Source organism: Festucalex cinctus, chromosome 9 (assembly GCF_051991245.1).
Source record: "Festucalex cinctus isolate MCC-2025b chromosome 9, RoL_Fcin_1.0, whole genome shotgun sequence".
Lineage (NCBI taxonomy): Eukaryota > Metazoa > Chordata > Actinopteri > Syngnathiformes > Syngnathidae > Festucalex > Festucalex cinctus.
The window spans coordinates 27,956,796-27,979,014 of record NC_135419.1 but is presented as its reverse complement, the minus strand read 5'-3'; the positions used below and the strand labels follow the sequence as shown (position 1 = coordinate 27,979,014).

Genomic DNA, 22,219 nt, shown 5'->3' with positions numbered 1-22,219 from the left:
TATTTGATCGCGTGTAAGTTTTTCCCACGTCGCTTTTGGTTGTACTTTGATGTTTTTTTTCCCTGTGCTTTATAGCCTGCATTCTGGTTTCTATTTCGGTTTTACTTGCATGTTGCAAGCTCTTTATGTTATACGTTTTTTCCTGGTCTTCCGTGACAGTGCTTTGTGTTGTGAATTTGTTAAATCCTTGTGTAATAAATTGGTGTTTTTACTTTTATCTCGGCCTGCATTTTTGGGATCCACCCCTCATCCGTGACACCCTGACCCTCACACCCAATATACAGGCTTTATTCCTGATCACTAAATTATACACTGTTTTTCACCTACGTACATTGCCTATTGTTTTCATTTCGTTGAATTTCTTTTTTTATTTTATTTTACGTGTGTTTGCGTGCGTGTGTGCGCGTGCGTTTGCGTGCGTGCGTGTGCGTGCGTGCGTGCAAATAAATAAATTTATACTCATTAAGTCACCTAAAACCTCATAAAAATCCCATTACCCTTCACCTTAACCAGGTACTTCAGAGTATCGCCAGAGTCGTGAGGTTCAAATGGTCAGGAGATCAGAGAAAAGGTCAGAAAAGATAAAAAGAAAAGAAAGATAAATCAAAGTGAAATCCAGCGCCGACCAAACACTTCCTGCCTTCCCCATGGTTACAAAATCAAAGTCTTACGCCAACCCCAGAAGCCTCTAAATTCCAACGAATTAACGAGATCTCAAGAGACCAGAGGAAAAACTAAAAAGAGGAAAGAGGGAAGGATCGATGAGGCAGAGTGAGATCCATAGAAACCAGTACATCCAGTCCATCAAAGTGAAATCCAGCAACAAAAACACCTCCTGCGTGGTTACAAAACCAGAGTCTTACGCCAACCCCAGAAACCTCAAATTTCCAATAAATTGAGGAGATCTCAAGTGACCAGAGGAAAAACAAAAGAGAGGAAGGAGGGAAGGATAGATAAAGCAAAGTGAGATCCACAGACACCAGCACCCACTGATTCAACGAGCAGTGGGAGGGAGAGGAGAATTCTGTTTAAATTTCAGTAGATGCTGGTGTGATGGATCAGGCATGTATAAGGATCGCCACCAAAGAAAGAAGCCGTCAACCGCGGTGCAGCAAAGCGAGCCCCGCTCCCCCCGGAATCCCCCGCGCCGCGGCAGCACCGAGGCCACCCCCACACCACCCGGGCGGACACCGGTCGGCGAGCCAACCCAGACGCCCGGAACACCCCCGCCCCGGCCCACACCCCCGAGCCCAAGGCAGCAGAATGAGGCCTGGCGGGCCCACACAGCGCCCCACCGGTCCCCAGCCCCCGATTCAAGCAGCTATTTTTTTTTTATCCTCACTCGATGGACAAATCCTCTCTTGTCTGGAAAGGTTTCAACAACTCTTGCCATCGGCTATGAATTTCTAGGCACCGTGGTGTCCACAATGAGCACGAGATCTCCGACATCGATGTTCCTTCTCACTCCTGTCCATCTCTGCCTTGCTTGCAGCTGGGGTAAGTATTCTTTCATCCATCTTTTCCAGAACAGATCGGACATATATTGGACTTGTTTCCATCTTCTGGGTGTAGTTACAGGTTGTAATGGAGCAACACGAGATTTTACTATCACAAATGCACAGTGTACGTCACAGTTCTGGTACTTTGACACCAGATAGGTAACTGTTCCATATCCATGCCCGCTTGCGTCACAAAAGTGGTGCAGCTGGGCTGCACAGGTTTCTCAAAACTGTGGTGGTTTCAGACACCTGCTAACCTCCAACTTGTCCAGCATATGGAATTCCTGTGTTAGCTCCAACGATGCCCTGGCAACTGATTCGGGTATGGTTTTGTCCCAGCCTCTCTCTCCCCTGCACAAGTCTCTCAGGATTTTTTTGGGCAGTCAAAATCACAGGGCTCAGCATTCCAAGAGGATCGTAAATTGAAGCTATGGTGGATCGCATCACCCAATGTTGTCACGCCGCCACCAGCGTGGCGGGTCATGCTTTTATTTTTGCACTCGTTTCCTGTTTATTTTGAAATCACCAACTCCCTTCTCACCTCAGATCACTTACCCTTCCTTCTGCTCAGCTCATCACCGGTCCACGCCCATGATTGTTTCCACCTGCCACCAATTACCCCGCCAATAAAAGCCATCAGCCACCACCTGCAGTTTGCCGAAGTGTCACAACCCGTGCATGGAAGCGTCCTCACAGTCCTTGATTCACAGTCCTTGTATTTGCCTTGCCTTGTCTTGCGTCCTGAGTTTGCCCCTCTTTTTCCTCCCGAGCGGAGCGCCTTTTGTTGTCCCCTTTTTGAGTGCCCTGTTTTCCTCTCCAGTTTGGAGCTCTTTATGTTCAACGTTTTTTCCCTCTTTAAGAGGCGTCTTGAGTTTCCTGTCATTAAACTGCAGCCTTGTTGGCCAACTTATCATCTGCGTCTGAGTCCTACCTCTTCACGTCGTGACAGCACACTTCGGCCAGAATGGACTCAGCAGAGAAGTTGGAGGCTGCACTGCGGAGGCAGGCCACTCGCTTGTCGCACCAGGAGGAGGTCCAGCAAGCCATGGCCACCCGGATAGGGGAACTTGCTGGACAAGTTCACGACCTGGTGAGCCACATGCAAAGCTTCATGCCATCCTCCACGAGACAGGAAACAACAGCTGAACCGCCATCTTCAACCCCAGCATTTACCGGAGTAGGCCTGAGACTGGCTTCCCCGGAACGATACTCGGGAGAACCAGGACACTGCCAGGCCTTCCTGACGGAATGCGACATTCATTTTGAACTTTCGCCACAGGCCTTTCCTACAGACCGTTCCCGCGTGGCCTTCATGATCTCCCATCTGACGGGACGAGCCAGAGACTGGGCCACCGCTGAATGGGCACGGAACTCCCCGATCTGCTCAACCGCAGCCGGGTTTTGCACAGCTCTCCGCCAAGTTTTTGATCCGGTCAGTATGGATCGAGAGAAGGCGCGAGAAATAAGTTATCTTCGACAAGGCAGGGAATCCAGCACAGTGCCAGTGAGCACACGTGCACTGAGTGGCCCCGCAACCTGTGCTGTGGTGGTCTGTGGGTCCGGATCTGCGGAAGGAGCTACTGGAACAGGGTCCTCAGCTGGCTGTAGAGCTGGGTCCACCGGCCGTGACGGCCCATCGCCAGGATCGTCATAAGCTACAGATAAATTTGTGTTACACATTTAGCTGGGGTGTTTTGGATGATTAATTTTTCCTTTTATAATAAATACACTTACGTTGCGGGTGGCACAGCGAGTGGTTAGCACGTCCGCCTCCCAGTTCTGAGGATTCGGGTTCGAATCCAGGCTCCGGCTTTCCTTGGTGGAGTTTGCATGTTCTCCCCGTGCCCGCGTGGGTCTTCTCCGGGTACTCCGGTCTCCTCCCACATTCCAAAGACATGTGTGGCAGGTTAATTGGGTGCTCCGAATTGTCCCTAAGGTGTGCGTGTGAGTATGGATGGTTGTTCATCTCTGTGTGCCCTGTGATTGGCTGGTAACCAGTCCAGGGTGTCCCCTGCCTACTACCCAGAGCCAGCTGAGATGGGCGCCAGCTCCCCCGCGACCCTTGTGAGGAATAAACGGTCAAGAAAATGGACGGACGGACGGACGGACGGACGGATGGACGCACGCACGCACGCACGCACGGACGGACGCACGCACGCACGCACGCACGCACGCACGCACGCACGCACTTAAGTTCCATCATGTCTGTGTCCCCTAACCTTAACCCAACCCCCAAAACGTTTTTACTGCGAGTGAATCTTTAAGCTGCTACAGGTATTTTAACCTGAGCCTTTATCCTCTGTAATCATTTTCATTTTCTTTCTTGTGTTCGGGTCAGCACCGACCCGTTTTAGATTTTAAATGCACATAAGTTCTACATGAATTTGTTTACAGCCTCAAAACTTTTTGACTTTGTCAGTAACTTCTATTTAAACAAAATCATATAAAAAAAATAAATTCTCCCAAATTATAAAATGTTTTAGTGAAAGTCTTTTTTTGTTGTTGGGGTCAGTTTCAACGGTCCGTGTACTTTTCGGCCATTCGTTTTTCCTTCTGAAGCAAGGACACGGAAACGGGAAACAAACCGATTTCCGTTTTTTGTTTTGATGTATATGAACAAATAACGAGTCGTCTCCCGTTTTTGTTGAAATAAAAATGAAAATGAAAAACGGGAAACAAGCCTTATCCGATGTTCTATTATGTGTTTATTTAGCACAAATCGGGAAATGAAATGTGGCCATAAACCGTTTTTCGCAAGCTGGTTTCTCCTTGACCGGAAGCCGTTCATCTTTTGCGGCACCTCACAAGCTGCTGCTGCAGTAGCAGCTTGCTGCCCCCTAGTGTCTATTTCGAGGTCCCTGTTGGCGCCTATTCTTCGGTACTTCCAAACATGGCTTTAGATGGCTATCACAACTTGATAGTGGAAATGAAAAATAAGGGCATGACGTCTAGTGAAATCGCTACACATCTGCGTAGCCAATTTGGCCCTATAAGAGGACTTTCGGAGAGAAATGTCCGAAGGTGGCTCTCAGATCATTGTCTGTCAGAGGCCTCGAAATAGACATAGGGGGCAGCAAGCTTCCACTGCAGCAGCAGCAGCTTGTGACGTGCCGCAAAAGATGAACGGCTTCCGGTCAAGGAGAAACCAGTTACGCTACGGTGACGCAAAGTCTGAAGATTTTTCGTGACAATAACTGTTTGACTGCCAGCCATTTTCGGAAAAGGTAACCCCACAGTGCCAGCTGATTTACAGAATTTTACCGATCTTTCAAGCTCCACAGAAAATGTGTTAGTACTATGGAAACACGGATACTACCAAATGAAAGATTGAAGTCTCATCTTTCATCTTTCAAGTTTGTTCTACCTTATTCAGATCTTCAGTAATCAACAATAGAAAACAGCTTCGTTTCACCCAAATCCTCTATTTTCTTCCAAAATACGGAGAAATCAAGCTTTTTGTGAAACAATGTTATTTCATGCACTCTAGTGAATTTGGCACTTTTTTTTTTTTGCATGAGTGATTCTAGAAACACCTAAACTTCTATAAAACACTACCCCAACAATAAAAAAGTGTTTTTTGATTGCAAAATAACAGTTTATTTACATTCAACAGTAGCAATCCGAACAAACACTTTGGAAAACCCTTTGCAAACTATTTACACGTGCGCAACTGTGCATGTGTGGTGTGTGTGTACGTGTTACAATTTACAATTGTGTGGATGTTTCAACGACACAATTTTTCTTTTTGTGTGCTATATTGTGGAGCAATCCTGTGCGTGCTAGGGGGATGCAGCAGGATTTGCATCACAGTTTTTGTCAGTCTGCTTCTGCATGGACTGATTTGCGTAGAGGTTGGTATCATGAACGATGTGCTGGAGAAGTTCATCCGTGATGAAGAGCTCCAGGATGTCAGCTGGCAGGTGGGAATTCAGCTCTGCTGCAGCATCCCTTGGTCCTGGTTTTGCAGCAAAGGGGAAGATGGTTGGCTGCCAGCCAACTTCATCAACTTCAAGCCAGCCAGAATCTTTGGGATCTGCAAATACACATTTCAATATCATATATTATTTTAGAGCACTGTGATGCAATGTGTGTGTGTGTGCATGTTTACCTTTTTTTTTCTTGGATGTATTGGTTGATGCACATTCTGTAAATTATAGAAGACGTTTACCATCAAATATTTTATTAGTGCTGTGGAGATATTTTTTTTTTTTCTTTTTACCTTTGTTCTGCTCACTGTGAGAAGGGTCACTTTGGGCCCTATGAGTAGGAGCTGAAAGAAACATATACAATTACAATACTATCGAAAGACTTTCCTTTTATTGTTGCGGTATATTGAAAACGTTTTTGTTTGTTTTTTTTGTTTTTTTTTACCTTTTACCTTGTCGTAGTACCAGCGGTCGGACGTTGCTGTGAGCACGAACTATAAAATATACATTCACGTTTGTATAGGTAATAGATGTTCTAGTAGCACATTTACGCACGCTGCTAGCAGATCGCCCGAAAAGTTAGGAAAGTAATCTTACTAGCAATCTCTTAGCATGTTAGCGCTTACCTTCACGTTCTTCGGAGGACGAAAGACTGTCCAAGACTGTCTTGCATCGGACCCATAGTAGTCGTCATCGTCCGATGAAACGTCATCTGTGCAGACGTGCTCGGTTGGCCACCACTTTTCTCCGGTGTTAGCATCGCTAGCCGGTGGGGCCTTAGGACGTTATTAGCATCGCTAGCCGGTGGGGCCTTAGGACGTGGTCGAAACGGCCGCATCACCGCTTCAACTATGACTTAACCCCGTCATCACTGTGCTCTTGAGCACTGGTCGATGCTTTTGAGCTTTGAAAATAAGGATCAAGCGTGAGCTGATTGCCATCTGTAGCCTTTTTGACTCCCTTAGCCAAGTTAGCCATTCTCTCCCCCTCAACACTCTAGCTCAGCCTCTCTTCTTCTACTGTTGTCTCCAACCTGATCTTGTCCAAAAGACTCATCACAGCCATCTAGTGGCCAGGAATACTCATTATAGTAACCCGATCGGCTTGATACTTGGAGCACAGCTGCCCAAGGCTTTCCTCCACCCGTTTCCATAAAAAAACATAGTAAACGTCAATAGACGTCTATGGCGGCCTATCCTAGGATTATACTGAACGTTTTTAAACGTTTTTGGCGGTCAAAGAGATAAAAGCTGCATTAACTTGACCGAGATGATCCTATCTTCTCAAAATTTCCCACATTTGATGAGAGTCCAGCCCTAAAGACATCTACGAACTTATATTTCATCTTACTGATAGCGCCACCTAGTGGCATATTTTTTTCTGACGAATTTTCTTCTATATTTTTCTCCAAACACGTAAACTGGACCTACCTCATATTTGCTCAGATGAGGGTTTCGGCCTTCATGATGTCACAACACGAAGTTTGTGAGTTTTCGCGAATTGCTGTGGCCGTGGCTAAGCGCTGTTCGCCAAGAAAACAACGCCAGTTTTGAGGGTATAAACATGCACAGAAACTCATGAAACTTGGCACACACATCTGGCCTGGTAAAATGAGCAATATTTTAATGTTGATTGTGCTATTTTTGAAAAAAAAAAAAAGACTCAATAGCGCCCCCTAGGAATTTTTAATGAAGCAGCCCCGGTTGTACGTTTAAGCAAGAACGACGAATATTTTTAGGTGTATGAGGGAGCCCAAGACCTACAAAAAAGTCTCTTGGGCCCATATGCTAAAATGAACAGGAACTGAGCTACGAATTTTTTAATGTCCCATTTTTGACGATTTTTGCACATTTACAGGGGGCATACTTTTGCCCACTTCTCCTACACGTTTCATCCGACTGAGTTAAGACTTGACCTGGACCATGTCAAGACCTGAGCCAACGACAGAGGGAAAAATCTTTTCGAAATACTATATGATAAGGGCGGGGCATCAAAACATCCCAAACTTGACATGTATGTTTATCGTCAAGACCTGAAGGTATCTCGATGACAACATTCAGTTATATATGCAGCGCCACCTAGCCCTTGAGGCATGAAGAAAAAAATACCCCACTTACGGTATTTTTACAAAAATTGTAAACACGTTTCGCAATGAAAAAGGATATGCTTGATAACTCCCCGGTACATGCTCCAAAAAATCCCAAACTTGACATGTATGTTTATCGTCAAGGCCTGAAGCTATCTCGATGACAACATTCAGTTATATATGCCACGCCACCTAGCCCTTGAGGCAGAAGAAAAAAATACCCCACTTACGGTATTTTTACAAAAATTGTAAACTCACTTCAGTGTGATAACTAAGTCATTTATGAATATTCTTTTACTTTCCACCACTCAAAATGTTCACTGGATATGGTTAATAACTCCCCTGTACATGTTTCAAAAAAATCCCAAACTTGACATGTATATTTCTAGTCAAGGCCTGAAGGTGACAAAAATAGACAAAATTGACAAAATTCAGTTTTTAATACAGCGCCACCTAGTCCTTGAGGCATAAAAAAAACCAACAGTATTTTGTACAAAATTTGTGAACTCATTTTAAGTATTATAACTAAGTCATTTATGAATATTCTTTTACTTTCCACCACTCAAGATGTTCATTGGTATCAAACCGATCCAAACATATGTACTTTTTTATTTTGTTTTATTTATTTTTGATAGCCTCTATGGACAATAAAAGCAAAATCGTGCAATGAGTATGAGCGATGATGGGTATATATACTTTTGCAAAAAATACCAATCAGGTCAACTCATTCCCAAAAAATAAAAAAAAGACGCTGATTTTTGCAGATCTTAACAATCACCAAAACCCATTAAGCTTGACACACACATCACACCTGGCAAAAAAAAATCCACATGTAAAGGTTTATCACACCATGTTCAAAGAAATTTTGCTCCTAATGTGCGAGTACCCCAACGTGCGAGTACCCCAATGTGCAAGTACCCCAACGTGCAAGTACCCCAACGTGGCCCGGGCTGCGAGGGCCCTTTATAGCTGCTCGCAGCTCTAGTTTTGGCGCGAGCAGCGGCGGCACCGGCGGCGGTGCCGCTGCGAGGCCCGATTGTTTTTGTAGGAATTCTTATTATTATTATTTAGGGCCCGAGCAGCGGCAGCGGCGGCGGTGCCGCTGAGAGGCCCTATTGTTTTTGTTGGAATTCTTATTATTATTAGGGCCCGAGCAGCGGCGGCACCGGCGGCGGTGCCGCTGAGAGGCCCTATTGTTTTTGTAGGAATTCTTATTATTATTAGGGCCCGAGCAGCGGCGGCACCGGCGGCGGTGCCGCTGCGAGGCCCTATTGTTTTTGTAGGAAGTCTTCTTATTATTATTTTTCTTCTCCGCAAACAATCGCATTTTTGAGACACTAAACGTGAACGAAAACTCACCAAACTTTACCCACACATCAGGCCTGGCGAAAAATTTTATATTTTATAGTCGCCATACATGATAACAGAAAAATGGCTCCTTAGCGCCCCCTACATAGGTTAAATGGATCCCTGTCCCGCTACGATTGTCCTACGGCTACGAAAATTGTGTGGCACCTGTAGCACATCCAGATGAACAAAAACCTCTTCGATATGTGTACCCTAAAATAGACAGGAAGTGAGGTATGAGTATTTAAATGTCCAATTTTGGCCCATTTTTGCACATTTACAGGGGTCATACTTTTGCCCGCTTCTCCTACTCAGTTAACCCGATTGACTTCAAACTTGGGATGTACCATCTCAACACCTGGGACAACACCATGGTAAAAAATCTAAAGTTTTTGACAAACTATATGACGGGGGCGAGGCATCAAATTTTGTGTTTCAAAATTCTTATTTAATGAAGCATTCCCGGCTGTACATTTCACCTAGAGTTACCAACATTTGAAGACATATGTAACAGCCCTCAAGGTACAAAAAACTCTTTTTGAACCATATGCTAAACCGAACAGGAAGTCCGCCATTTTGATTTACTTTGGAACGTGTTGCCATTTTTTGGGCCATTTCATAGGGGTCTTATTTTAACGAACTCCTCCTACAGAGTTTATCCGATCATCTCCAAACTTGGTGTGATTCATCTTAAAATGTTGAAGATGAAAAGTTTATTTCGTCGCACACTGTTGCCGTGGCATGCACAGTTTGCAAAGGAAAAAATTCCCTCTTAATGAAGCATTCCCAGTTGTACGAAGCAGCTAGAGCTACGAAAATTTGGAGACAAATTTAACAGCCCACGATGTACAAAAAAGTCTCTTGGTGCCATGTGCTAAACCCAACAGGAAGTCCCGTAGGGGCCGGTCATCACATTTTGAGGTAAAAAACTCCTCTTTAACGAAGCATTCCCGGTTGTACGTTTCACCTAGCGCTATGATAATTTAGAGACATACATAAGAGCCCACGATGTACAAAAAAGTCTCTTGGAACCATCTGCTAAACCAAACAGGAAGTCCGCCATTTTGATTTACGTTGGGATTTGTAGCCATTTTTTGTGGCCTTTTTTAGGGGTCATATTTTAACGAACTCCTCCTACAAAATTTATCCGACTGTCTTCAAACTTGGTGTGCTTCATCTTAAGATGTTTAAGATACAAAGTTATCGAAAGTTATTTATTTTGTCGCACGCCGTTTCATGGCGATGCATTGTTTGCCAAGTAAAATGCTGCTTTTTTTTTTTTGGTCTAAACATGTGCAAAAACTCATGAAACTTTACACACACATCAGGCTTGTCATAAGCATGAATATTTTAGAGATTTCTTATTAAATTTGCAATAAATGCTTCAATAGAGCCCTCTAGACATTTTTATGAAGTCTTTCCGATTATATGATTCAGCTAGATGTGTGAATATTGGCAGGCATGCCTAATATATTCAAAAAGTATTCTATATAGCCATGTGCCAATCCATTTTGATTTTATTTTGTTAATTGTGCATCATTTTTGGCCTTTCCATGAAACTTTACAAACACAAAGCATGGCAAAAACGTTTAAAATTTAGATGGTTTCCTATTTGACAGTACCCCAACATGCCAGTACCCCGACGTGCAAGTACTCCAACGTGGCCCGGGTTGCGAGGGCCCTTTATAGCTGCTCGCAGCTCTAGTTATTAGGGCCCGAGCAGCGACCGCTGCGAGGTCCCTATTGTTCCTGAAGGAATTCTTATTATTCTTCTTCTTCTTTTTCTTTGTTATTATTCTTTTCCGCAAACAACCACATTTTTGAGGCACTAAACATGAACGAAAACTCACCAAACTTTACACGCAGATCGGGCCTGGCGAAAAATTTGATATTTTAAAGTCGCCATACATGATAACAGAAAAATGGCTCTGTAGCGCCACCTACATAGGTTTAACGGATCCCTGTCCCGCTACGATTGTCCTATGGCTATGAAAATTGTGTGGCACCTGTAGCACATCCAGATGAACAAAAACCTCTTTGATATGTGTACCCTAAAATAGACAGGAAGTGAGGTATGAGTATTTGAATGTCCAATTTTGGCCCATTTTTGCACATTTACAGGGGTCATACTTTTGCCCGCTTCTCCTACACGGTTAACCCGATTGACTTCAAACTTGGGCTGTACCATCTCAACACCTGGGACAACATCATGGTAAAAAATTAAAGTTTTTGACATACTATATGACGGTGGCGGGGCATCAAATTTACAGTTTCAAAATTCTTACTTAACAAAGCATTGCCGGTGGTACGTTTAATTGAGAGCCACGAAAATTGGTACACATATGTAACAGACTATGATCTACAAAAAAGCCTGTTGGTGCCATATGCTAAACCTAACAGGAAGTCCGCCAGAGGCGAGGCATCAAATTTTGTGTTTCAAAATTCTTATTTAATGAAGCATTCCCGGCTGTACATTTCACCTAGAGTTACCAACATTTGAAGACATATGTAACAGCCCTCAAGGTACAAAAAACTCTTTTTGAACCATATGCTAAACCGAACAGGAAGTCCGCCATTTTGATTTACTTTGGAACGTGTTGCCATTTTTTGGGCCATTTCATAGGGGTCTTATTTTAACGAACTCCTCCTACAGAGTTTATCCGATCATCTCCAAACTTGGTGTGATTCATCTTAAAATGTTGAAGATGAAAAGTTATTGAAAGCTTTTTATTTCGTCGCACGCTGTTGCCGTGGCATGCACAGTTTGCAAAGGAAAAAATTCCCTCTTAATGAAGCATTCCCAGTTGTACGAAGCAGCGAGAGCTACGAAAATTTAGAGACAAATTTAACAGCCCACGATGTACAAAAAAGTCTCTTGGTGCCATGTGCTAAACCCAACAGGAAGTCCCGTAGGGGCCGGTCATCACATTTTGAGGTAAAAAACTCCTCTTTAACGAAGCATTCCCGGTTGTACGTTTCACCTAGCGCTATGATAATTTAGAGGCATACATAAGAGCCCACGATGTACAAAAAAGTCTCTTGGAACCATCTGCTAAACCAAACAGGAAGTCCGCCATTTTGATTTACGTTGGGATTTGTAGCCATTTTTTGTGGCCTTTTTTAGGGGTCATATTTTAACGAACTCCTCCTACAAAATTTATCCGACTGTCTTCAAACTTGGTGTGCTTCATCTTAAGATGTTTAAGATACAAAGTTATCGAAAGTGTTTTATTTTGTCGCACGCCGTTGCCATAGCGGTGCATTGTTTGCCAAGTAAAATGCTGCTTTTTTTTTTTTATCTAAACATGTGCAAAAACTCATGAAACTTTACACACACATCAGGCTTGTCATAAGCATGAATATTTTAGAGAGTTTTTCTGCAATTTTCAATAAATGGCTCAATAGCGCCATCTCGACATTTTTATGAAGCTTTTGGAAATGTATGATTCAGCTAGATGTGAAAAAATTTGGATACCTATCAGCCTAAGACTTACAAAAAAGTTTCTAAAGCCATATGCTAAACCAAACAGGAAGTCTGCCATTTTGATTAACTTTGGTATTTGATACCATTTTTGGGGCCTTTTATAGGCGTCATATATTCTTTGGTACGTTTCATCTTAAGATATTTAAGATGAAAAGTTATTGAAATTTTTTTATTTAGTCGCACGCCTTTGCTGTAGCGATGCATTGTTTGAAAAGAAAAATGTTTTTTATATGATTCAGCTAGATGTGTGAATATTGGGAGGCATACCTATCAGCCTAATACCTCCAAAAAGTATTCTATAGCCATGTGCCAATCCATTTTGATTTTAAATTGTGCATCATTTTTGGCCTTCCATGAAACTTTGCAAACACAAAGCATGTCTAAAACATTTACAATTTAGACGGTTTCCTATGAAACAGTACCCCAATATGCCAGTACCCCGACGTGCAAATACCCCAACGTGGCCCGGGTTGCGAGGGCCCTTTATAGCTGCTCGCAGCTCTAGTTATTATTATTATTATTATTATTATTATTCTCCGCAAACGATCACATTTTTGAGACACTAAACGTGACCGAAAACTCACCAAACTTTACACGCACATCAGGCCTGGCGAAAAATTTGATATTTTAAAGTCGCCATACATGATAACAGAAAAATGGCTCCTTAGCGCCCCCTACATAGGTTAAACGGATCCCTGTCCCGCTACGATTGTCCGACGGCTATGAAAATTGTGTGGCACCTGTAGCACATCCCAATGAACAAAAACCTCTTTGAAGTGTGTACCCTAAAATAGACAGAAAGTGAGGTATGAGTATTTAAATGTCCAATTTTTGCCAATTTTTGCACATTTACAGGGGTCATACTTTTGCCCGCTTCTCCTACACGGTTAACCCGATTGACTTCAAACTTGGGATGTACCATCTCAACACCTGGGACAACATCATTGTGAAAAATGAAAAGTTTTTGATATACTATATGACGGCGGCGGCGCATCAAATTTAGAGTTTAAAAATTCTTATTTCACGAGGCATTGCCGGTTGTACGTTTAATCTAGAGCTACGAAAATTGGTACACATATGTAACAGACTATGACCTACAAAAAACTCTTTTTGAACCATGTGCTAAACCTAACAGGAAGTCCACCATTTTGATTTATTTTGGAACGAGTTGCCATTTTTTTGGCCATTTCATTGGGGCCTTATTTTAACGAACTCCTCCTACAGTGTTTATCCGATCATCTTCAAACTTGGTGTGATTCATCTTAAGATGTTGAAGATGAAAAGTTATTGAAAGCTTTGTATTTCGTCGCACGCTGTTGTCATGGCATGCACTGTTTGCAAAGGAAAAAAAATATCCTTAAAGAAGCATTGCCAGTTGTACGAAGCAGCTAGAGCTACGAAAATTTGTAGACATATGTAACAGCCCAAGATGTACAAAAAAGTCTCTTGGTGCCCTGTGCTAAACCCAACAGGAAGTCCCCCAGGGGCCGGGCATCACATTTTGAGCTAAAAAAAACTCCTCTTTAACAAAGCATACCCGGCTGTACGTTTCACCTAGAGTTACCAAAATTTGTAGAGGTATATAACAGCCCTCGAGGTACAAAAAACTCTTTTTGAACCATATGCTAAACCTAACAGGACGTCCGCCATTTTGATTTACTTTGGAATGTGTTGCCATTTTTTTTGGCCATTTCATAGGGGTCATATTTTAACAAACTCCTCCTACAGAGTTTATCCGATCATCTTCAAACTTGGTGTGACTCATCTTAAGATGTTGAAAATGAAAAGTTATTGAAAGTTTTTTATTTCGTCACACGCTGTTATCGTGGCATGCACTTTTTGCAAAGGAAAAAAATCCTTCTTAATGAAGCATTCCCAGTTGTACGAAGCAGCTAGAGCGACGAAAAATTGTAGACATATGTAACAGCCCAGGATGTACAAAAATGTCTCTTGGTGCCATGTGCTAAACGCAACAGGAAGTCCCCCAGGGGCCGGGCATCACATTTTGAGCTAAAAAACTCCTCTTTAACGAAGCATTCCCGGTTGTACGTTTCACCTAGCGCTATGATAATTTGCAGGCATACATAAGAGCCCACGGTGTACAAAAAAAGTCTCTTGGAACCATGTGCTAAACCAAACAGGAAGTCCGCCATTTTGATTTATGATGGGATTTGTTGCCATTTTTTGTGGCCTTTTTCAGGGGTCATATTTTAACGAACCCCTCCTACAAAATTTATCCGACTGTCTTCAAACTTGGTATGTTTCATCTTAAGATGTTAAAGATGCAAAGTAATCGAAAGTTTTTTATTTTGTCACACGCTGTTGCCATAGCAATGCATTGGAATTGCACACCATATTTTGCGTTTTGATTAAACAGACAAAGCATTCCCGGTTGTACGTTTCACCTAAAGCTATGATAATTTGCAGGCAAACATAAGAGCTCAGGATGTACAAAAAAGTCTCTTGGAGCCATATGCTAAACCAATCAGGAAGTCCACCATTTTGATTTACGTTGGGATTTGTAGCCATTTTTTGTGGCCTTTTTTAGGGGTCATATTTTAACGAACTCCTCCTACAAAATTTATCCGACTGTCTTTAAACTTGGTGTGCTTCATCTTAAGATGTTTAAGATGCAAAGTTATCGAAAGTTATTTATTTTGTCGCGCGCCGTTGTCATGGCGATGCATTGTTTGCCAAGTAAAATGCTGCTTTTTTTTTTTGGTCTAAACATGTGCAAAAACTCATGAAACTCATGAAACTGTCTGATCCCGCTTACCTGGCCAACTCTCCGTTACAAAGGGTTAAGACCCCCCTTTGGCTCCAACCGTAGTAACACGGGATTTACGGAGGTGACGGGGGCGCTTCAAGCTGGCGTCGAAAAGGATTCGTTTAGGTTCTCACCGCTCTAGTTTTAGAATGTCAGCCCCGACTTCCTTTAGACTACACCCTTAACGAGTAACCTTTAATGATTTAAGGATATAAATCTAATCACACTCTTTTTACAGCGGCTCCTTTTCATATGATCGATTGCACTTAGAATGACCTAAATAGGGTTTGGCTATTCTTGTTAGAATCGCAAGGGCTTGTTCTATTTGTTCATTTAAGCCGAAATAACCTTACAGGAATTTTGGAACGCGGCCAACATGTAGATGAAACTGTTATCTATTTAACAAGGTATCTCTAAGTGTGACTCAAATAGCGAGAGAAACAGGTTAAAGCAGAAAAGTGAAGGTAGGGTTCAAGAAGTCAATGATTAATGTGACCATACACATAAAAACTCTAAACTACTTCTTGTCTTTCTTGATTTATTACTTGATCAGTGTTCAAACCAATAGCAAAGCAAAATTTGTGCAATAATGAACATATGTTGATTAATGACAAAAAATAATGATTCACATCATAAATTCAAACAGAACAGAATCACATGTACTCACAATTTGTTGCTCCTTACTCCAGATCATCAATTGAAGAAACAAGAAAAAAATAAAAAGAAAAGAAAAATCAAAAACCAGAAAGAAGGGCAAAAGCTTTGAAAAAGAATTATTCCTTTGCTGGGTAGTCACGACAGGTAGCTATTCTGTGATGAACCACCTGGGCCTAATTATCTTTGAGCTAAACTAGTAGCTCAAAGAAAATAATTGAGGAAGTTTACCATTTACTACCCCGGCTGTTTAATTTAATAAAACTGATCAAAACAAGGGGAACTATTATCTTCTAACAGCCAATCAAGACAATGTGTCTACCACAAATTACTCTTATTTTGATTGTTAGAATTACTTCCTCATTTAGCATATAGGGGTAAATGGGGCGCAGAGACGAAAATGCCGTTCTCGACAGAGAGAGAGCCTCGCTCTTTTTTGCACGCCCGCCTCGTTTTGTCCCCGCCAATTTATAACCTCGGGATGCTGAACATAGCATGACTAAGCACAGATGAGTGTGTTCCAGTCAGTCCGTACCAAAGTTTGAACTGCTGAGTTCTAAATGTCTGGTGCTTACTTCCTCTTCTCAGTTCCTCTTAAAAATGCGACCTTAACAGCTTTGCAAAACACATTTGTTGACAAGGTCCAATTTTCTATGCTGACAAAACATTCATGACTTTAAAATAAACTGTACTTCCCATTTGTGAATAAAATCCCTTCAAAGCTTTTTACTCATAATGCCCCACACCAATACTGATTAAAAAAATTCAAACCAAACTCCAAACAAAATACATGGTATGTTAAAACCACGTCTCTTGCAATCTCATGGTGGCATGTCAAAACCACATTTCTTGCCACCTCATAGTGACAGGCCAAAATCTTTACTCCCGTACGCCATATAAGTATGTGTGCTATGGCAGATGAGTGTGTTGTGTGTATGCAACTGTGTTACCGTAAATGGATGTATCTGTATGTGTTGTGTTTTATGCTGGCTGCTGGTTCACAAGTATATTTACCAATTATGGGGCATGTTTAAACGCTAATGAAGTTGACAGTTACACCAAAGACATTTCAGACTAGTGTTGTGTGACATACCAGTTTTGTGTGACATAGCGATTATCTCAAACAATCATTGCATCGTTGCATTCACTTGTTAATACATGGCACAGGTTCACATTATACATGTTAGTGACATTATCCATATTTGAACTTTTGGTGACATCCGCTCAGCCCTCAGCCCGTGTTATCCGTCACCCCCCACATGAGATATGAGATAGGGAACACACAACAGCTGAGAGACAGGTCCCGCACAGACATTAGGCATCACATTGAACCCCGGATGAACCGCTCACCGCACGCTCCTCATCAATCACCATGGGGCTGTGGTCAGCCCCTGAGATCCCCTCTCCCAGCTCGGAGAGACCGTACACACGCACCAAGAGCCCGCTGTGACCATCAATGCGGTAGCTGACAGGGCCGCCAGGCGAGGGGGGGGAGGAGGCGCAGAGATCAGAGTCAAAAAGGCGCCTCAACACCTCAGACGCCGAGGTATTCTCATCGAGCGGAAGGGGCGATGGCGCAGGGAGAAGTCCTAAGCCACTTAGTGTCTCAGGAGAAGGGGAGGATACGAGCAATTCTGTTGGAGCAGCACCCGCACCCCCAACTGGGGGATCCCCAGCAGTTGGTTCGGGTGATGCAGGGGTGACCTCACCATCGTGAGGGTCGTCCGGAACGACCTGTTCCACCGCAACCGGCGGATCCCGTTGAACAGCCCTTGGCCGGGCTGCAGGCGCCAAGGGGAGAGGTCCACCTCTCCACGGATTCCAGTCAGCGCGTGAACGCCGAGACGAGATCAGCAGGCATGTGCCATCATCAAGGTGCGTTGTAATACAACGGGTGTCGTCTCTCAGGATGCCGAGGCTCTCCTCGGGCCGACTGCAGTTTGCCGGAGGACTCAGAGACCACCATCTCGTTTTTAACATATAGCCCCTCGCAGAAGAACCAATTGGCGTGGGAAGAGAGGGGGAAACAGCAGTTTCCCATCATCACGTCCCCCACCAGCCAAGCATATTTCATGTGGATTGTTCCACACAGGATACATCGTGGAGTAGGGTTCTAAAACAAAAACCAAAATTACTACTCAAAATAAAATCATAACAGAACAATGAGCAACAGCAGGTTAAATGTAGCCTTTTTTTTTTTTCTTTTCCCCAGGCTATTTATTTAATCAACTTTCATCATCATTGTTTTCTGTACTGTTCAGTTGGTGAACCCCTCTCCTTCCAGATTGGTGGATCGTTACAGACACATCATGAGGGATTCTGGCTGGTTCAAGCGACCTCTCAGTTCTGGATGACAGTGAAGCAACAGAACGAGCCACCAGAATCGGCTCTCTGTTGACATCACTCTCTCCCTGGGGTGGAACGACATCAACAAAAAAAACAAAAAAACGCTCCTATATAAGAAGGAGCAGCTTTTTGGCGCATGTTTTGGTCAGGAGGCAGGCTGTGGCCGCTGCTGTAAGCAAAAACAAACCAAGTAAAATCCACTTCCCTGATTTACTTACAGCACGCCACAATCCTAAACCAATGGTTTCAAGACCTTGTTCCACAAAATAAATCTAATCTAAATCTAAATCTAATGTGGAATCAATTACAACTCTTGTAGTTTGAACAAATACCAATTCAATTTTTTCATACCACGTGCAGTCATGAAGGTCGCTGCCGTGTCCACATTGGAGCCAATGTTCAGCAGGGGAAAAACAAGTTCCTCTGTTATAAATTTTGTTTGGTCCAATTCAATCAAAACCTAAAACTTGATTACCCTGGCAAAGCGACTTTCTAAATGCATGTCCCTCCCCAATTTGCAATAAAGCATCAGGTCGATCAGGCATGAATTTTGGATATTCAATTTGTGTAAGCCCATAATCATTCACCCATTTAAGACAAGTTTGTTTGTCAGCTTGCATTCGTCTTTTCCATATTTTGGTATTAGGTAATTTGACCCAAAGGGCTCCTTCAGGAGTACTAAAATTTGCATAAGGATATTTATTTTTGCAAAACCCACCCCAATTTGGCACTGATCCACAATTTTCGCGGGCCAGCTGAATCAAACAGGAAGTTTTTTCGGAATTGCAATTCATCATCCAAGGCCTGGGGCCAAAATATAAATATGGTGACCACAGCGACGTACCTGGATAAGTATCTTGTTCTTTAGAATACACTGTGGCCAAATATTGACATTTAATCCAATAATTAGATGACATATTAAGGCAAGGCAGAACCCATTTTTTTTTCCATTTCCCAGCTTCGAAAGCCCCACCAGGTCCTGGCGAGATCACGAGTGCGAAATTCTTTCCAAGCCTGCAAAACACCTTTTACAGTATTATTCACAAGTAACCCTGAACAATTATGCACCCATTTTGTTCCTATCTATTTGTCCACTTCATATAATGGGCATCTGGGCGAATTGCCAACAGACCATTTTTTTATATTTAGGTCAAAATACATTCTCTCTACCACACATTTATCAATATTATCAAAATCTTTTTGTGGCACTGAAAACAAATCATCTGGTGTGGGTATCAATTGAGTCCAAAACATTTCCCTCATAGGTTTCAATTGAAACAAATTATCATGATTTGGGATCGGGTGACTATAATGCACTTTCAACAAATTCTCCCACAACCAAGGGAGCGTATCGTTAATCCAGTGTTCATAGTCAACGATCGAAACTCTTTTGACAGTTAACGTTTCATAAAACAAATTATTTGTCATGTATGTGTTCGATGAAGGACCTGTCAACTTCCGCTTACCCGCAGGACTTAAATCGGGAAATATGTCCTGATCGACTCTCCAATTAAAGGGTTAGAAATTCCCCTTTTTCCTCACCAGCTCTAAGGCGTCAGCGTGAGGAGACGGGAATTAGATAAGCCGATATATCAAAGTGGATTCACCTAGGTTTGTTCACTGTCTTCTTATCATGAGGCCAATCCGTTTTCATCCACCTATCAATCCTGAGTGAGTAACCACACACACAGAGCCCAGGACGGATAATCTGAACACCTCACTTAAATTGGCAGCTCCACTTTTCTAAGTTGTTTGCATTTGTTATTGACCTAGTAATTTAATAATCCTTGTTAGGATCATACGGATTTGTTACCTATCAAGCAGGAGTATTTGACTTATTAATACAGATGGAAGCATTGGTTAGAGGTTATTCAAATACATTTACCTTTTTCCAAAAGTCCAATTCTGTTGTCCTTCTTGGAGGAAGAAAAAATAATAATGATACGGACTTATAGAATGTCCAAAAAACAAACAAACAATAAAATCAAAGACAAATAATAAGGACTCATAAAACGTCCAAACAAAAATAAAATCAAAACAAATAATAAGGACTTATAAAACGTCCAAAACAAAAATAAAATCAAAACAAATAAGGACTTATCAAACGTCCAAATATAAAAATAAAATCAAAAACAAATAATAAGGACTTATAAAACGTCCAAAACAAAAATAAAATCAAAACAAATAATAAGGACTTATCAAACGTCCAAAACAAAAATAAAATCAAAACAAAGAATAAGGACTTATAAAACGTCCAAATATAAAAATAAAATCAAAACAAATAATAAGGACTTATCAAACGTCCAAAACAAAAATAAAATCAAAACAAAGAATAAGGACTTATAAAACGTCCAAATATAAAAATAAAAATAAAGTTGAATAAAATAGAGACCAGACAATAAAATGATTAATACGAACATTGTCTTTTAAACAATTTTATTGACAATAATAAGACAACCGATATGAGTAAAAAAAATCACAACATTGTCTTTTAAACAATTTTATTGACAATAATAAGACAACCAATATTAATCATAACAATCACCTTTAATGATAAAACCTTAAATCAATAAAAATAAAATAAAATAAAGACAGGAGATTAAGAATAATATAACCTTTTACAATAAGCTTTCTAAGATTGATCATTTCTCGGAAAAGCTTAAGACCTGATTGACAATAAGATGTTTTTGGCTAAAAATAATTTGAAGATATGGGAGTGTATTAAATGGCCCCTACCCTAACACGCGATTAGTCATTCATATCTTCCTATTACACATCATTATTGCTAAAAAAGTTGTACATTACCAATCATTGAAGATAATTCCATTCACGGCTAGTCCAAGTCCTTCGGGGAAAAAATCGTAAGTCCTCAAACAGGCATAAATCCATCTTCAGCAATACTCCCCATCCAGACCAGATCGCAGGGTAAAAAGGCGTCGATCCCAGCTGGTGACGACTTTTTATCACCTTGGGTCTCGTCACTGACTTTTTCCGGTAAATGTCCTTCCGCCTCCAAAAATATCAAAGTGCACTTGTTGGGACTCATTCTCAGGAATTTTCCACAGACGAGCCATGAAGATGAGTCATAGATTCTTTACAGCTGAGTCATAATCATATGTCAAAGGTCTTCAGCTCTATTCGACAATAATAAACGTTAGAATCAATAAAATCATATATATATTAATTAAGCAAGCATGAATAACATATATATACATGACATGTTAAATCCCAAATTCTCTCAGGGCCCTAACAGGTTGATTCTTAATTCTGTTACACATCTTGTATGCCATGTTGAGAGAACAGTACATACAGTTGATCTTTTCAATGCAGTTACAGCAATATTATCAGCGATAAAAGACAGTATCGATTATAAAAAAAAAAAAGAAAAACAAAACTTCATAGTTGGGTTTCAATGTGCTACAAACATTGATCCAAAAATCAGGTTAACAATTGTTGAGTATAGATTGTGTTGTGTATTTTATTACTTAATTCAGGATATCATTTATTTACATTAATTTATATCTGGCCTTATAAGGAATGTGTGTCCGGGCAATGCTGAGTGGGCGGCTTAGTTGTACAGGTTTGGCGGCATCTAGTGGTTACCTTGAGGAACTACACCCAGAGGCCAAAGAATAATTATCAACCCTTATAGACACCTATTGGTCTCTAACTAAGAATTGAGTCTAGCCCATTAATTTGTTATCTCATTTTACATGATATGGCGTTTCATCTGACTCTACTCAATCCACTCAATTCAACACCCCCCCCTAGAGATCAATGGTGTCCAAACTGATCAACCTCGCGAGCCCGTCGTCACCCAGCTGCAACCAGTCACCCTCATCCACCCCCCCCCATGTCATCCGACAACGGAGACACCGGGGATTCAGAATGCAAGGTGTCTGACGGAGGGTCAGCAAGAGGAGACCATAGGCCCAGTTCCCTTATCATCAGGGAGGGAGATGACCCCGTCCCACCCCCATCCTCGCCCGGCACACCCTCCAGGTCATCGGTGCTCGATGAAACCGTGGAGGAGGGTGTTCTCGACAGTGGCATAACCTTACCAACTGGAGCATCCCGTCGGGCGGCACTGGGTTCCCCAGGCTCGTCAAC

General features: G+C 42.0%; 1 long non-coding RNA gene across 1 annotated transcript; it reads right to left on the bottom strand.

The window, feature by feature from the left end:
• Nucleotides 1–5,222: 5,222 nt before the first annotated feature.
• LOC144026175 (uncharacterized) lies at nucleotides 5,223–6,447 on the bottom strand. Its single transcript, XR_013285062.1, has 5 exons — nucleotides 6,052–6,447; nucleotides 5,871–5,919; nucleotides 5,719–5,769; nucleotides 5,608–5,643; nucleotides 5,223–5,532 (listed from the first exon to the last, which is right to left on the bottom strand). It is a non-coding gene; the product is annotated as an uncharacterized LOC144026175 (long non-coding RNA).
• Nucleotides 6,448–22,219: the final 15,772 nt, after the last annotated feature.